The sequence below is a fragment of the Poecilia latipinna genome, unplaced genomic scaffold, assembly GCF_001443285.1.
Source record: "Poecilia latipinna isolate Pla-1442-1.1 unplaced genomic scaffold, P_latipinna-1.0 Scaffold920, whole genome shotgun sequence".
Taxonomy (NCBI): Eukaryota; Metazoa; Chordata; class Actinopteri; order Cyprinodontiformes; family Poeciliidae; genus Poecilia; species Poecilia latipinna.
In genome coordinates this window covers 85328-99244 of record NW_015113536.1, presented here as the reverse complement: position 1 = coordinate 99244, position 13917 = coordinate 85328, and the positions used below count along the sequence as shown (strand labels likewise).

The 13917-nt window shown below is 40.7% G+C and overlaps 1 long non-coding RNA gene across 2 annotated transcripts in view; it reads left to right on the top strand.

The window, feature by feature from the left end:
- The first annotated feature begins 9244 nt into the window (after positions 1 to 9244).
- Positions 9245 to 13917, top strand: part of LOC106957626 (uncharacterized) — a 14825-nt gene continuing 10152 nt past the window's right edge. Inside the window, exons 1-3 of one of the 2 annotated variants that reach the window (XR_001426989.1) lie at positions 9245 to 9333; positions 10940 to 11228; positions 11783 to 11908. This is a non-coding gene — a long non-coding RNA (uncharacterized LOC106957626). Of the gene's footprint in view, positions 9334 to 9478; positions 9580 to 10939; positions 11229 to 11782; positions 11909 to 13917 lie in introns of those variants that run through there. The other variant, XR_001426988.1, reaches the window with a different exon arrangement.

Here is a 13917-nt window from a genome sequence, read left to right as displayed (position 1 = left end):
ATGAATATCCCTGTTGGACTTTTATTTAAGTGCTATTCTCCTTCAAGATACATTTACCTAACCTATGTATTTTCCTCAAATACATAGGTTGTCTTGAGCTGTCGCACACATGAATATCTTGTGCTGTTCGAAGAGCCGGCTAGCTTTACCGCAGTTTTTTGGACGGGCGATGTGCCCCTAATGCATAAGCAATACTGAAGAATGACTGCTGTTATTAACGATACAGAGAAGAAGCTTTTTAGTTTGCTAGCAAAGTTGTTAGCTAGGAGCTAGCTAATGGCACAAAAACAACAGACTAATGTCTGTATGATAAAAATACTGAATCGATAGATAAGAACAGTTCTTCCTCACCTGGCTGTCTCCTCCCGTTCAGTAGTTCTTCAGAGAAAGGCAGACAGAGGTCTGTCAGTGTGTGTTGTATTTCATTACCTCTCTGCTTAAACCGCTACTCCGTGCTGAAGCAGAAATGCTCGAGCACCCCAGATCCCCCTCCACACGTGCCTGTTTGGGAATAATATGTTAAGTTAAGACAAAAAAGATTAGCTATGGTAGGCTAGTGTCATAAAAGAGATGCAGGTAGCATATACTAAAATAACCTAAAGTAAGGTAGAATAAGATAAACTAACGTAAGATTAACCAAAAATAGGCTTACATAAAATAAGCTATGCTAAACTAAAATAGCACAGAATAAACTCTCTGTTTTAGTTAAATAAGCTAGTGTAAGATTATTTATTTTTCCTTTTCAATTAACATAAAGGTTGAATAAAAAGTCTGCACAGCTACGCTATTCCCGCTCAGTGTTCTGCTCTTTCTTCACCCACGACCTCCTATTTTATGGTAACACAGATTTACCTCACATCGTAATGTTGCACTAAGCTAAAGCAAGCTAAAATAAACTTAGACAAGACACAGTAAAGTATACCAATATCAGCCAACCTAAAATAAATAAAATAAGATTAGCTAATGTGAGCTAACATAGCATATTCTAAACGACAGTAAGCTAACAATACATAGGCTAAAACAAACCAAGCTGAAGTGAGCAAACATACAATAAAGACAAGGCAAAAACTGTATGAAATAGATAAATTAAAACATGCTCAGAATGTCAATGAATGACACACATATGTTTGAGAGGAGTATGAAGAATATTACTAAAAAGAGATTATATTTACAACAGTTCAGTCTTACTTGCTTGAGCCAGAGCTTTTATTTCCACCATCCTGATGCCACAGTGGCATCAGGATGCAAACAGCTGATGCAAACCTTGAGGAAGATATTACTCATAAGAAGAACTTTATCTTGCTACAAACCTGTTGATTTCCATCCATACACTTGGATTGATGGAAACAAAATAGCAATATCTACCATTATTGCCTCAAAAAGTGATGTTCAGATTGGTGGAAATGTGTGTAGTTTCAGACAATAATTAAATAATCAAATATAAGATATGAATCAAACCAGATATCTTTTTGTGGCTGCCGGTGAGCTTTGTTATGTTTTCCTACTACTCTCCTGTGGTATCGACTTGAATTATGGCGATCTTCAGGTGCAGACAACAAACTTTTTTCTTTTTTAAATGTGGAGTTTGCGTACAATCCATAATTCATTTCATACATACTGTGTATACTGCCATCCAGGCAACGCAAGCAAGAAGAAGAAAAAAAATTAAATCGGAATGTTGGAGAACTGAAAACTTTTTCCCAAACGGTCTTCAGAATAGTAAGACAAACCTTTCTCCGGCTCACGCAGCAAGCTTAATTTAAAATAATTCCTGAAGCCAGAAGGTTTCACGCCCACAGTGGAGATACAGAATAATGGCTTGAATATTGAATGACTCATTATATCGACAATGGCTTTTTAAGTTGCTTGGCTGAATTATTGATATTTTTAACTTCATGTAAACCAAGATTAACAGAAGGGTTCGTAAGGTTTGTTGCTGTGGGATCGGACAATTTTTCACGTTTATCTGCAGAGATTCGCTACCTCTTTCTGGTTACTTAGTCATCGCTGTTGAAACGCATTCGGATTTCGATTTTTTACTTATACAAAATTCATCAGCTTTTACACATACTTGCCAACGCTCATCTCCTGTTAAACATTTTTTTTCTCCTTCTGCTCATCAGGCTGTTGAAGAACTAGATTCAGCTAGCTTCTTTGGTGGGGGCAGCGGGGTTTATTGGCTGCCTAAGGTGTTCAGTTCATGCAGCCTTTGGCGCTTCTGTCCCGTAGCAATCTAATAATCCCCCCCCTCTCCCAGTGAGGTGTCCAGATCAAGCACTGATGCATGTAAACAGAAAAAGCAGTGAGTTTAATCTGAACTCCTCCCGGATGCCAAAGACGACCACGCGGCGAAGTTATCTGCCCGCTCGTGTCAGCGAGCTCCTTCATCTCGCTCCCAGCTGAGGGGAGAAAGGATGGCCGGGAGATTTCAAGCTTCGCCTGAGCTCATATCTTCGAGCTGATATTCGTGTACAAAGAGGGCACGCTCAGGTTGCAAAGCGGCATTTTTTTCGTCAATGGAGCTTTTCTGCGCCGGTGTGCCTCAGGAGCAGCTTTGAGTGGACGTGATGTATGGCGGGAAATAACCTTTTATTGTTGATGATCTTTACGGGAACAGATCAAATCTGTGCATCTCTCTCTCTCTCTGCAGAACGGAGACCTTCTTTGTCACAAAAAGGACTCCAGTGGTCTGTTTTCAAACATTTTATTCCGAGACGACGTTCCATTGATTTGTGGCCTGGGTAATGATTTTCTGCTACTTTTCTCAGTAGAAAATACAGACTTACTTTATCTGTGGAGAGGTATGCCGCGCAGTTTTGAGAATTTTCTGTAGTAGACAAGAAATGAAGAGTTTGATCGACAGCCAAATCTCTCCACTGACTCAGAGCTTTAATCACTTACTTTGGTTCAGTAAGTCTTCAGATGGTCTTCAGATGTTAGGGTGTAATGTCTTTAATAACCAGCTGGTTAGTGTTTAAAGTCATTAAACCAAAGTTTATTTCACACTTAAAATTTAAACAATAAGAAGTTGTCAAACAACTATCAATTAACAGGGCTTCACTGTTAGTGGGAGGTGGATTATAAAGTGTTTCACAGTAATTCAGGAAGAAAATGTAAGACAGTGGCTCACAACACACAGATGTAATTAAATTACCACTTTGGTCATCCAGTTACATCCGGAAGATCCACTAGTTTGACATGAGGTGTAGTTTGTCCCCATCTCTAATTTCCCACCTTTTCTAGACCTTTTTTTTTATTGCAACAAGTTGGACAGATCTGCCTAAAATAAAACACCCTGAAGTTGCACAGTCTCGTTCAGGATGTTTCTGTTTACTGAAAATCTTCCTTGGTGAGAAACATTGAGGCGCAGTCTGCCTTTTGAACCAAGTTTTAACAGCTCCTTGTGAATGTCTTTCATCCTCTGGTCTTTTGAGTCTTTCTGAAATCTTTTTATCCCCCCCCCCAATGGTCTAGATTACCTTATCTCAGCTTTGAGTTGAATTGAAAGGACAGGATCAGAAAAACTTCCCGAAGGCCTTAATATACATTAAAATCCATTTTGCTTATGCGAAGTTCTGGCTGGAAGAGGACGTCCGACATTCAATCACTGGGACAAGAAATGGTCGTGAGGTTAAATACCGTGGCTAAGTAAGCCAGTCAAAATAATAGAAAATAAAGGTAACCATGGCAGCACAACATTGGTAGAAAATGAACGTGGTGCGACCAGTTAATTAAGTTAATTAAGGAAAGAGCAAAACATCAACGAAACCCAGAATGATCTCAACAGAATCGGATACAAACATAAAACCCACAGATCTCAATCAATACCACAGAGAAACAACAGTGTATAAGGGAAAAATGAACCATTGCATAGAGCGGACTGCATACCTGAAAGCAGGTGTAGGGGTGTGTGTGTGTGTGTGTGTGTGTGTGTGTTGGGTCTCCGGTTCAGGGGGCTCCAGGTTCCAGTGACATGTCCTGTGGATGCGGTCGACCTTTTGACCCCTTCAGTTAGGCCTCTAGGAGAAAACGAAGCAGACACAATAACCAGTATCAGTTTTCTGTTTAAGCTGTGCCAGTCGCCGACTGGTTCAAAGATCACAACCCGTCGCCGCTGTTCGCAACCGCGGAGAAAATTCAGCAACGCCTTTGTTTAAACGGAGCGGTTTTGTTAAAAAGCCGGTGTCTGTACCGCATTTAGATTTGGATCTTTTCAGGCAGTGTTGTTTTCCAGAGCAGACAAATCTTTTTTTTGTCGTTATTCCCCGTTGAGGGGAAACTGAGTGTACAGCCTCTAGTTTCGGGGGTGAACTGAATGTGAATCTTCCTGAATACAAGGAACTTAATGGATCCAAATTCCATAACTATGATTTGAAGAATAAAAGTCTGGTAATATTTAAATATATATATATATATATATATATTTTTTTTTTTTTTTTTTAACATATTCTGCTGTTGCAGTGTATTTTACTCCTCCGATTTCATCCATTTAGCCAAAAAATATTTGCAATGTTTCGCCCGACTTCTCTTCGATGTTCAGTCGCTTTGCTTCTCCTCCGTCTTTCTTCTCCTTCCCGCTCTGCAGCAGCAGCAGCTGCTCAGGCTTTCTGCAGAAACTCAAATTCCCCCCTCGCCTCAGCCTTCTTTCCCTTAACCGTCTGTCGATCCAGGCTCCCGCTTTTTAAAACCATGGACAAGCGGGAACCTGCTTTTCCCCCCTCCCCTCAACATCCAAAACTCCACTGGGGACAGATTTCCGTGTTGCACTTTAAATTATTGATGAAGCGTCCCCTGCCTCTTCTCTTCTTCCTCCCCCCCCTGAGGCTTTAAGTTGAGGGACTTGGAGAGAAAACCCAAATCTCCAAGGATGCCTTGTTCATCTGAACACACCGCAGAGTCACTGCAGACACCAGACTGCCGGGCTCTGCAAGACAACAACAAGCACAAACACACACACACACACACACACAAACATAAACCCATACACCACATTACATTTGGGCTTAGAGACGACAAACTTTAAACATCTCGTTACTTAATATCCCTGTGAAAATACGGAAACGAGGAGAAGAAGTAGGATGAGGGCAGGATGAGTCCTAGTCTTGGCCTCCGGAAAGAAATGACTTGCAGACGTTTTAGTAAATTAAATCATTTTTAGACGTTTCTTGGTTGTTGCACTCCTTTATGGTTCCAGCTCTGCTCATAAGTATTTTACTGGAGCCAGAGCAGAAGGTCTTCATCTGGCCCTATCAGAGTTTATTATCCAGCCGAGCTGCTGTGGGTTATTTTACCAACGTGATAAATGTTTAAATATGCAGTCAACATGTTTTCATAAAAAAAAAAGACATTAATAAGTAAAAATGCAGGAATATAAATATGACACCTGAGCTGAGGCTGAGCTTTCTCTTCTGCTGTCCATTATTTCTTATTTACTGGCGATTTTTTTTATTTTTTTATTTTATCTATTTTTATTCACGCCGAGCAAATTCGAAGCTCTCTTGGTTTTGATCCAGAGTTGAAGTCTCCGTTCCATCTCTGTTCAAATGTTATTCTTTTCAAGGATCAGCGATGATTTTAAGCATTTAATGCTGGATATTAAAAAAAAGAAAGAAAACAAATTAGGTTGTTTTTTTTTTTTGCTCTCTTCAGCAACAAAAAAACTAGATTATCGCGCAGCATAACTTCATTTCTCTATCAGGTTCGTGATTAGCTGTAAGCTCAAGTCTGAATGGCAAAACTGAAACTAGTGCACCCATTTTTTTTATCCATTGAGATAAAAAAAAAAACATTCAAAGATGACAGCGCCAAGAGTTCTGAATACAAATGTGAGCAGAACATGTGAAATGAAACAAATTGTTAGTATATATAGAAAGAAAAGTTACTGAAATTGGTAAGACGAATAAATCTAAACACTGTCAAGCTAAATTGAAAATAGCTTGCTAAGAAATGCATAAATTGAGTTCAAATTTGAGAACATTTGCAATCATCAACAATATTAGTGAAGCAGTGTAGTTTCCTCTGTTGCATTTAAACATTTTCCCCAGTCCTGCTGCCTGACGCCCTTTTATATTTGAACCCTTTCTTTGGAAACTGTCTCCTACGTCTTTTTACTCTCTGAAAATCTGCTCGGACGTTGTGCTCCTAGGAAAGTTCGTTCTCTGAAACTCTTTCCCTATCTCACCTAAAAAAAAAAAAAAAAAAAACTTCTTGGATTCACGTTTTGTCGAGCTTCAGGTATTAAGGTGTGCATTCTTCAGTGTAGGCCAGGGTTGAGCACATGCTGCACTGTCCACCTACACATACATCATCTTCTGAAGCGATGGATCATCCCTTCAAATCACCGAAGTCGGGGGTTCTACTCCAACAGGCAAGTCGAGTGAATATGTTTGGCGATATTGGTGTGTACTTGACTCTAAATGCATACAAGTAATGTACATGATTATTTTCGGTCTGTTACTGTTTAAAGTATTGATTCAAGGTAACTATTGGTCACTGCAGTTATTTTGGCTCTCAGAGATATTTTGGGATCAAAATAATTTAAATCAGTGGCAACAATACAAGTAAAATCCAATAGAGTATCACAAAACGGACTTTGTTGGTATGCTCTTCCTTCCTTCTAACAGAATCTTCTTCTGTTCTCCTAAAGGCCTCGTGGACTACAAACTGATCAGCCTTTAGGTGAGATCTTTGCGTTTTTTTTTGTTGTTTTTTTTTTTAAAGATCTGAAGCATGCAGGAGGAACGAGTTCAATACAAGCAGTAATCAGACATCCCGGAAGGTACCCAGTATCAAGCTGCACACAAATAAGGCTCTGCGGTTCTTCAATCCATACCAGCTTGCAGGCTGTTCTCTCAGTCCATTAAACACATTCAGCTCTCCTACATGGCGCCTGGAGGTACAGGAGAAGTCACATCGGCGCTCCCATCAATCGCACCGAGAGCTTCCCAACAGGAAGATAATGAATTCAGCCAACTTGGCCGCTTACCAGCGTTTGGCTCCTAAAGGTTTCAAATCACAGGATTCCTACGACTTCTACCGAGTGATGTGAAAGGGTGAAAATGTTGGGAAATCCTGCAGGAAAATAAAGTGGAAAGCATCGAGCTAGGAGCAAATTCTTGAAGTCAGAACTGTGATCTTGAATTGAGACTAAATCCAGTTTAATAAAAATAAAAAAATCTGGTAGTCGTTTAATTGACTAAGCTGCTACTTAGCAATACAAGCTAACGTTTCTCTGTATGTTCTGCTTCCATGCACTGTAGCAAGATCTTTTAGAACTATGTTTATAGATTTTGTGAGATTGATGTCAGACGTGAAAAGAAAAAAAAAACAGCATGTTTTTAAAGCTAAGTTTATGTGTAGGGTAGCCATATTGACATTTTCAATTGGGTCCAATGTTAAAAAAAAAATAAAATAAATTCCCCGAGTTGGGACTTTTTGGGACATTGCTGTTATTTTTTTCTTTTAAGTTCTACTCTAAACATTTGAATCTAAAATATATTTTTAAGTCAGTTTAAAAAAAAAGAGAAAAAGAAAAAAACACCTTTAGCTGGAAAAAAAAAGGGAGGAAAAGTTCTGCACAGCTCTAAAATGTCTATCCCAGTAGAGGGTGAGGTGGTATTTACATATGTGGTGCTTGTTAGGAAGACTTCAACAGAAAGGGAGAGTCCCTCCAGCCAGGCCTGAGGAGGATAAGAAGATGTGAGAATCCTCACTGGTTGGTCTGTACAGCAGAAACAGGATGTCCAGGTCTGGCAGAACACTCCTAAATCTCAATCTGTCTTTGCTCATAAAAAAAACATTTTAAAAAAATGCTTCTTTACCCAGTGACTGCTACGCAAAATATTCCTCACACCCTCTACTCAGATTTTGTCATTACCCTAACTTTAATGCAAAAACATCAGCTTGCTAAAGTAATAGTCATTTTCTGTCAAATGTGATTTTTTGTTTTCTTTTTTACCTAAAACATGTTCTGGAAAGAAAATATGATAATTTGTTTTTTATTTACCAAAATCACAAAAAAGAAAAAGAAAAAAGGTTTGGGCCATTATTTCAGAAAGGTGATAAAAATGGAGATTTCAAAATGACAAAAAGGCAACTGATTGCACCGGATGTTAAGGGAGTCACATTTGAAGGAGCCGAGTACAAATGAAAACCAACACTTTATAGTTTAGTGGAGAAAAAATTAAAAAAAAGGGAACATGCATCATGTTTCTTCCACTTCGTAATTTTTGCACTACTTTTTGTTGGTTGCTGACATGACACACCGTTGTGATACATTACAGTGTGGAGTTTTTAAGAAAAGGAATAACATGCTTCTGTTTTTTACTTTCATCGAATGTCTTAAAATCGGATCACTCCGGCTTTGTTTGGGCGTTTTATTCAGCACCGTCTTAAAAATAAAACATTTAAATCATGTTTTCCTGCTGTGTTTGCTGTAGGTAACTCCAGGTCTGACAGTGTACATCTTGCCTTGATTCAACACCCAGAATATGCTTTTCTTTTCTCTTTTTCTTGACTGACAGGAGCTTCTCTGCCCTTGGCTTGGTCTCCAGCTTTCAGGATGGCAATGAAGAAGGCAGAGCTGGGCTTGTGCAGCGAGTTGAAGAGAAACTTTTGTTGAAATCAAAATTGTATGTTTTGACTTTCTGTTAAAGCCTCTATTATTCATGAACCAAAGAATCCCTGCAGCACTTTCTGCTGCAGCTGCTGTCATATCCACCTCGGATCCTGCAGAGTTTGTTGCATTTCGCCGGATTGTTCGGCGTGGTTCGCTTCGGGCGACTTTAGAGGAGAAGTAGTGACGTGAGATTAAAGATTGCATTTTATGACGGCTGCACTAAGACAATCTGATCATCTTTAAGTATTTTAAGTAAGGGCTTTGGAGTTTAAAATCCAACATTTTCAGATTTTTACAAGTGACGACGACATACTTTATACCGCCAAAGCTAAAATCCGGAATCGGTTTCTTTGCTGGATCCTGCAATGTGAACAAAACATAAACGTAACAATTGTTTTTCTATATTTAAAACTCACAAATCAATTAATTGGACGCTTCTACTTTAACAACCCTAAACATCTCCATCTGTGTTACCTTCTTCTTCCCACAGATTAGCATTCAGGTCCCCAGTGAGCCTCTCCATTATCCCGACGGGGAATGCTGTGCGAGATGTTTCTTTGACGATCCGAGAGGAGCTGTTGCCGTCTGCCGCGCGCAACAGTGAGGAGGGAAACACGTGGAGCCGTCAGCGTCCCATTAAACTGAGACGCCGATTCGCCTCAGTCTGGAGGGATGAGACGAGCCAATTTAACTGCGACACGCAGCGAGTTGAAAAGGTGGGAACGCTCCGGAAGACTTTCTGCAGTTATTAGGCTGCGTACTCCGTAGCCCAAGCTTAGGGTTTGTGTTAAATTTTTTTTTTGTTTGGGGGTATCTTTGTTTTTTTTTTTTTTTTTTTTTTTTTTTGTGCGGGTTTTGTTGGCATCTTCAAGCCACGACCTCCAGTGTGCACTGGAGTAACTTCTAGTTGAGCCTGAGGAGTTTGTGTTCTTCCCAGCTAGAGGCCATGGAAAAAAGAGAAGGTTCTTCTTGCAGCTTTTTATTTTTTATTTTTTTTTTTTACAAATTTCTTAAAGCTGACACTATGATGTCAGTTTTAAGGTAGATTGGCACAAGACAGATAAGCTCTGTCTTCTTCCTGTAGTTCTATTGCCATCTGCAGAAATACAACAATCCCAATCAGAGCTGGGAGGAGGGTGAATGTGGCTTCAATCAGCCTGTGTACACGCTGCAGCTGGGCTAATGGTGGAAAAACGCACTTATCATGACAGGAATTGTCATGGGAGACCATGCTAACTGGCCTGAGAATTAATGGCAGGCTGTAGCTAGCAGAGAGCAAGAGGGAAGGTGTGATTGACAGCGCTAAGACCCTCCTCCTGGCTCTGATTGGCTGTTTTATGACCTAGTGGTGTATTTCTGCAGATGGCACATATGAACCGATTGTTTTGCAGCCTACTTGCTTTTATCCTGATTCCAGGTACAACTGAGTTGTTAAATAGACACCCAGATATTTCCGGGTAAGTCTTCGCACACTACTACTTCTGTAAAAGTGTCACAAATATCACATCAGTGAAACAGATGAAGGCCGTGTTTAACCACCACCACCACCATCATTGGCTCGACTCTAATCGCGGCTTCGTGAGTTCCCGTGTCGTCCGTTTGCCCGTACAGCTCTGAGTTTGCCGCAGCCCTGCGCCGACGCTCTCCTCAAAATGTTTGTGTGTGTGTCGTTTCCGTCCGTTCCCCTGCGGCCGCACAACAAAGTGTTAGCGAGCCAGTGATGTCTAATAACCAGGCTGACAGACTGAGAAAGCAGCAGAAGCCAGCTGCTGTTCCACTTCCAGTAGTCAGCAGGGACTCACTCGTGCACACACACACACACACACACACACACGTAGAGAGAAATTACAGGAAGGGTCAGCTTTAAAAGGATAAAACCTCTGCGTTAAAAGACAGAACGCAGGTGGAGATTTAAACCGATGTTTAAAAGATCCTGCTAAGATGTGTGAGGGTGCCGGAAGGACGTAGTGATTCTGTAAAGACAGTCGTTTTTTTTTTTTTTTCTTCAAGATGTAAAAGTTGTTTTGTTTCTGATCATTTTACAAAGATCTCAAACCAACGGCCTCCAAAGTGCTTAAGGTCATACTGTTTTGTTTTATTAATACGACTTCTAAAGTCACACTAAAATGTTTTCCATTTGTTCATTTTGATCATCTGCAAGCTTAGCAACATAATTACTAACTTAACACACGACCACGGTGGCAGAATTACAAACTTCAGGGTATTTTGTGTGCGACAGAATAATGTCTCAGCACTTGTGTTCATTGCTAATTCAAGTTCTTATGCTTCCATTAAACTCCACCTCTTCTCATGCTTCATCAGTTAAACTCCCAAGCGGATGATCCGCTCCTGGTTCCCAGTGGGATCCTTCTTTGTCGACTTCATCCGCTCAAAACCCCTCCTAAGGATCCTTTTGGCGGGTCTCCCCAACGCTTCTCCAGCCTTCCTGGAATGACTTACCTCGGATCGTTCACCCGACTTCCTGTCCATCTTCTCTCCACGCTACTACGGTCACCATGTCAACCTCAGCTTCTGCAGATCTTCTCAGTTTCCTGGGCCTCTCCTGTCACGTTGTATTTCGGTACTGATCCAGTACTGATCCAGTACCAAGGTCCGTATCGCCGACTCCAACACTGATACCGATACTTCTTATTTTACTTTGGGTGTTTTTGTGGTTTTTCTTTTGAGTTATTTGGTTCAAACCCAGGACAGAATCTGGACGAAATTCACAACATATTAACATCATTTTTGAGCATTTTTCATTAATGAAGTGCAAAAACACAATTTGACAACAAAATCTTTTTTGAGATGGTTATGATCTGATACTGATACCAACCTGGTATTGATATTATTCAGCATCTTCTGTGTTAGAGGATGTAAAAGACTTTGAAGGGAGGGCAGAGTTTCACCTTCCAGCTGCACAACAAACATAAACACAAGAAAATGGTTTAGAGCTCAGCATATTTAGCTGTTAGAATGCCCTAGTCAAAGTACACCACTAAGTAGGACTTGAATCTGAGCATTCTTTTATCTTTTTTTTAAGTGTTAAAAAACTTTTCTTTTTTTTTTTTTCACTCGCAGTAATTTGTGTTGATCCTTTCTTTGGCACCAAAGTGTGAAAAAGTGAAACAAATGTCTCAGTCCTGAAACTGAAATTTTCTTCAGGATGCTCCACTCCTGCCAGATTTTCCTCTAAAAACCGAATCCGTTGTCTCAGCTGAACCTTTCCACCCGCACTCCGAGCTCATCATGCAATCAAGGATCTCTCTCCTAGCTGGAGTTTGGCAGCAGGTAGCGCACACACACACACACACACACACACACACACACGCAACGCAAACATGAAGCTGCAGGCGCATCAGCCCCCCTGCTGGCTTCACCTAACCTTCAGCGGGAATCCAACAAACTCGCATCGCAGCTGCAACTGGAAACAAGCAGCTCTCGAATCAAAGCATGTTTAAAACCAGCAGCAGCCACACAAGTGCAGGAATGAATCCAGAGGATGCGATACCTGCAGATGCGGCAGAGGTAACACGAGTCATTTATAGCGTACGAGACAGAAAAAAATAATAACAAAAATAATCGAGCTGCATCACCTCCTCCTGGCAACGTTCAGAAATCCCTTAACAGGCGCAGTGTTACCTTTGTTATTTTTTACGATGCACAAAAGCCGAGCAGCGATACGAGCGCCTGGGTGGCAATTTGAAGAAACAGACATCTGTAGCTCTGAAAAAAGAAAAAGGAAATTATTTGGAGTGATTCATTTGAGAAGATCATGGAAAGGAGGAAGCAACCAACCTGCTGTCGATCAGGAACAACGTTATGAGCGCTGAACTGTGATGCCCTGACAAATGGGTCAGAACATTCCCAAGACCTGCAGCTGGTGTGGAACTGTTTCAATTAAAAACAAAAAAAAGAGAGAGAGAGAGAAATTAACCAGACTTCCTTCTTAATATTTCTCCAGCTTTCTGCTTTACTGAGTTAGCTGTCCGAGTTGGACAAACTGTTGTCGTCTGACTTCTGAGCGAGAAGTCAGACGACACTGCTCCGCTTTGGGCCTGTAACCTCGCTGCCACTTTACTGCAGAACCGATTCAAAGATTTCAATCGATATCTTTAAAGCACTGGACAGCTTTCTATGCTTTCATCAACCTGAAACTTTGTTTGTGCCATACTTCAGTGTTTTTGCATTCCTGGCAGTTCTTAAATTTAGCTCCATTCATCTTCCTATCAGTTTCAACATGTTCTTCATTTAGCATTGATTGCACGTTAAGTACTGTGTTTAATAATCAGGCAGTTATTTTTCTCCACATCTGTGACTTTTGCAGGTAGACCAAAAAATTTTATGACTGCGAGCCGTCACACAATCATTATTTTGAATTTGTACATATTTAATACATTTACAAAAATGCCTAAACAAAATTCACTTTCTCACTATGAAGTAAGAAAATTGGGGGGCGGGGGGGGGGGAGGGCGGGTGGGAATACTTTTAGGTTGCATTGTATCGATTTATCGCATACAATCTCAATAAAATACATTGCAGTTGTTGAAATGTTACAGAATGTGAAGGAGTTGTGGCATAAATCCTCTTCGAATTTTTCGTAATACTTCATTCCGTGAAGACGCCGATTTTCCATTCTTCAAATGATCCTCTCAGCTTCCCCTCCCCGCTTGTCACACAGAAACCCAGAAACACACATCCTAAAAGTTTCATTTGAATCCACAAAACTGTTACAGCTGTCAGCCATTCGCACGGCGCTCACAGTCACGGGAGAAAACAGAAATATCAGTGGAACTGATCCGCTCACTGCGAAGGACAGACACCAGCTAACTGTGAGGAAACAGCGACCCCTGTTGACAGAGAACTGCTCCTCATCCAAACGCAATGCCGTGAGTTCGGCTGTGACGCCTTCAACGTCCTCCTCTGATGTCCCACTGATCCCAGATCACTTTCTTTTCGCTTCCCGTCTTAAAATCAGAAGCTGCCACGTTAAGGCCACTTTGACAGATTTGCGTCTTTGTCTTGATTCAAGAGGTTCAGACAGCTGAGCCATGGAGACGTCTGCCATGTTTCCAGACAGAAACATAAGTGGTTTGTTTTCCTGGAGTTTATTCAGACTGAACATTCCAGGCAGACTGTAAACTTTACCTCAGCACACACAGACTCCCGCCCTGCTGAACTGCTGAATATTTTAAAGGGTGTTTTTTTTTTTTTTTTTTTTTTTTTTTTTTTTTTTTTTTTTTTTTTTTTTTTTTTTTTTTTTTTTTTTTCTTTCCACACCTTGCGGTGTCGCCCCCACC